Source organism: Citrus sinensis, mitochondrion (assembly GCF_022201045.2).
Source record: "Citrus sinensis mitochondrion, complete genome".
Lineage (NCBI taxonomy): Eukaryota > Viridiplantae > Streptophyta > Magnoliopsida > Sapindales > Rutaceae > Citrus > Citrus sinensis.
The window spans coordinates 313,112-317,500 of NC_037463.1; the positions used below are offsets into that span (position 1 = coordinate 313,112).

Here is a 4,389-nt window from a genome sequence, read left to right on the forward strand (position 1 = left end):
TAGCATTTCTTCGCATGTCCCTGCAGTAGCATTCAAGTAATGACCTTTGATTTCACCTGTTTCAGCTTGCGCTTTATAAAGAGCTTCCGCACAAAATAAGAAACGGTCCCTCCAACGCATAAATGGTTGGGAGTTCACGTTCTCATCATCTTTGGTAAAGTCAAGTCCACCACGTAGACATTCATAAACCGCCCTACCATAATTCTTCGCGGATAACCCCAGTTTAGGTTTAATAGTACATCCCAACAGGGGACGGCCATACTTGTTCAATTTATCTCTCTCAACTTGGATGCCGTGAGGCGGGCCTTGGAAAGTTTTAGTATACGCAGGAGGGATTCGTAGATCCTCTAGACGTAGAGCGCGCAGTGCTTTGAAACCAAATACATTACCCACAATGGAAGTAAACATGTTAGTAACAGAACCTTCTTCAAAAAGGTCTAACGGGTAAGCTACATAACATATATATTGATTCTCTTCTCCAGCAACGGGCTCAATGTTGTAGCATCGCCCTTTGTAACGATCAAGGCTGGTAAGCCCATCGGTCCACACAGCTGTCCAGGTACCAGTAGAAGATTCCGCAGCTACCGCAGCCCCCGCTTCCTCGGGTGGAACTCCGGGCTGAGGAGTTACTCGGAATGCTGCCAAGATATCAGTATCTTTGGTTACATAGTCAGGAGTATAATAAGTCAATTTATAATCTTTAACACCGGCCTTGAATCCAACACTCGCTTTAGTCTCTGTTTGTGGTGACATAAGTCCCTCCCTACAACTCATGAATTAAGAATTCTCGCAAGAACAAGGTCTACTCGACATAAATTAGGAGTTAATGAAACCCCTTCACAGGAATCTTTCACAAGCTTTTCAATTAATATTATCACCTACTCAGAGCGTTTCCTTGTTTTTTTAGACCATGGTATTTGATTCACCAAATACATCATTATTGTATACTCTTTCATATGTATGGCGCAACCCAATCGGCGCCTTTCAAGTTTCTAATCCCTTACCTTTTTTCAATCGAAATTTCTAAATCATAAGAAATTGACTCTTGACAGTAATATGTGTTGTATACGTAAATCCTATATGTGCAAAGAAAATATGCGTAATTCATCCAGTAAAGAAAGGCAGGGTATATATATCAAAAAGCAGGGTATATATATCCAAAAAAAGAATAGACTAGGCATAAGTCGATATGCTAAAATAAGAAATAAGGTCCAATGAGATAGAAATAATGAATCGAAAAAGAGAGTTCAGGTTCGAACTCCATAGATAATATGGCGGGTATTGTCTATAATGATAGATATAATGAACGACTTTCTCAAGATTTTTATTCACCCACTTGATATTTTGAAAGTCGGTTGGTTGAACTTGAAAATTCCCTCATTGAAATTGCATAAATGCATAAGCATAAGGAAACTATTGAATTGCATTCGGTTGGACGGTACCAACGAAATCGAGCGCGAACTCCCATTTCTTATTGAATTAACCGATCCACGTGCTATCGAAGATTTTTTTGGATGCGATCAAGTTCGAAAAAAAAAAAAATTGACATCTTTCACTTTATTATTATGAGAATAAATCCTACTACTTCCGGTCCTGGGGTTTCCGCGTTTGCAAACAAAAACCTAGGACATATCGCTCAAATCATTGGTCCGGTACTGGATGTAGCCTTTCCCCCCGGCAAGATGCCTAATATTTACAATGCTCTGGTAGTTAAGGGTCGAGATACTGTCGATCAACCAATTAATGTGACTTGCGAGGTACAGCAATTATTAGGGAATAATCGAGTTAGAGCTGTAGCCATGAGTGCTACAGATGGTCTAACGAGGGGTATGGAAGTAATTGACACGGGAGCTCCTCTAAGTGTTCCAGTCGGCGGAGTGACTCTAGGACGAATTTTCAACGTGCTTGGAGAGCCCGTTGATAATTTAGGTCCTGTAGATACTCGCACAACATCCCCTATTCATAAATCCGCGCCTGCTTTTATACAGTTAGATACAAGATTATCTATTTTTGAAACAGGAATTAAAGTAGTAGATCTTTTAGCTCCTTATCGTCGGGGAGGAAAAATCGGACTATTTGGGGGAGCTGGGGTGGGTAAAACAGTACTCATTATGGAATTGATCAACAACATTGCCAAAGCCCATGGGGGTGTATCCGTATTTGGCGGAGTCGGTGAACGTACTCGTGAAGGAAATGATCTTTACATGGAAATGAAAGAGTCTGGAGTAATTAATGACCAAAATCTTTCGGAATCAAAAGTGGCTCTAGTCTACGGTCAGATGAATGAACCACCAGGAGCTCGTATGAGAGTTGGTTTGACGGCCCTAACTATGGCGGAATATTTCCGAGATGTTAATGAACAAGACGTACTTCTATTTATCGACAATATCTTCCGTTTCGTCCAAGCGGGATCCGAGGTATCCGCCTTATTGGGTAGAATGCCTTCCGCTGTGGGTTATCAACCTACCCTTAGTACCGAAATGGGTTCTTTACAAGAAAGAATTACTTCTACCAAAGAGGGGTCCATAACTTCTATTCAAGCAGTTTATGTACCCGCGGATGATTTGACTGATCCCGCTCCTGCCACGACATTTGCCCATTTAGATGCTACTACCGTACTATCAAGAGGATTAGCTGCTAAAGGTATCTATCCAGCAGTTGATCCTTTAGACTCAACGTCAACTATGCTGCAACCTCGGATCGTTGGCGAGGAACATTATGAAACGGCGCAAAGAGTTAAGCAAACTTTACAACGTTACAAAGAACTTCAGGACATTATAGCTATCCTTGGGTTGGACGAACTGTCCGAAGAGGATCGTTTAACTGTAGCAAGGGCGCGAAAAATTGAGCGTTTCTTATCACAACCCTTTTTCGTAGCCGAAGTATTTACCGGTTCCCCGGGGAAATATGTTGGTCTAGCCGAAACTATTAGAGGGTTTAAATTGATCCTGTCCGGAGAATTAGATGGTCTTCCTGAGCAGGCCTTTTATTTGGTAGGTAACATAGATGAAGTTACTGCGAAGGCTACAAACTTAGAAATGGAGAGTAATTTGAAGAAATGACCTTAAATCTTTGTGTACTGACCCCTAATCGAATTGTTTGGGATTCAGAAGTGAAAGAAATCATTTTATCTACTAATAGTGGACAAATCGGCGTATTACCAAATCACGCGCCTATTGCCACAGCTGTAGATATAGGTATTTTAAGAATCCGCTTTAACGACCAATGGTTAACGATGGCTCTGATGGGTGGTTTTGCTAGAATAGGGAATAATGAGATCACTATTTTAGTAAATGATGCGGAGAAGAGTAGTGACATTGATCCCCAAGAAGCCCAGCAAACTCTTGAAATAGCAGAAGCTAATTTGAGGAAAGCTGAAAGCAAGAGACAAACAATTGAGGCAAATCTAGCTCTCAGACGAGCTAGGACACGAGTAGAGGTTATCAATGCGATTTCATAACTAGTTGGTGCGCCCGAATAGAATAATCCAACGAATTTCTGTTTATACCCCTATTTTGATTCTGCCAATTGAATCCAATTAAATTCAATCAAGTGGAATTGGATTCTGACGGAAGGAAAAAGGTTTCAATTCGAAAATCAAATTGAATCGGATAGAAAAGATACAAAATCAATAAACAAAGGTGAGTAGAAAAACTTATTAGATACCATTGGCCGTGGTATCTAATAATTTCTACCTACTATTGGATTTGAACCAATGACTCCCGCCGTATGAAAGCAATACTCTAACCACTGAGTTAAGTAGGTCATTTATCATTATAACAAAAAACAAAAAGAGACCCATCACATCCCATCGATGGAGTATAAATCTAATAGGACTTCTAAGCAATACCAATCCAAAAGATCAAAGAGATATGGTGTGGGATCATGGAATATTCATCTTGACAAGAAATTATCTACATAATATGATAAAATATGTATCACAAGGACAAGGGCTATAGCTCAGTTAGGTAGAGCACCTCGTTTACACGTGCGCCAATGTTTTTCAGAGGAGTCCATCATGCAATCAAAAGAATTGATCTTTTTGAGAAATTAATGTCTGACTCCGTGGCTTGTAGGGAACAAAACAAGAGAACAATAGCCTGACAAATGGATCGGTCCGATTCGGGTGCCCTTTTAGGAACCAAATAGAATCCATCATCGATTTGAGAGATTGATAAGGTAAATACCTAGTCTATTCAATGCTAGGCATAATGAGTATAAGGACCTCAAAAATTCTCTTTTCGTTCTATGAACCTTAAGGCGTATGAAGTTTCATATGTGATTCTTTAATCAGGATGATAGAGACTCCATTTCGTTTAGGTTGATCTAGGCCATAAGCAGACCTACGTCAAGATAACCCTTCTTTGAAACACTTTGGGAGTGCTCCTA

General features: G+C 40.2%; 1 non-coding gene across 1 annotated transcript; it reads left to right on the forward strand.

Moving 5' to 3' along the window:
* The first annotated feature begins 3,692 nt into the window (after window positions 1–3,692).
* trnM lies at window positions 3,693–3,765 on the forward strand. Its single transcript has one exon. It is a non-coding gene; the product is annotated as a tRNA-Met (tRNA).
* The last annotated feature ends 624 nt before the right edge of the window (window positions 3,766–4,389 follow it).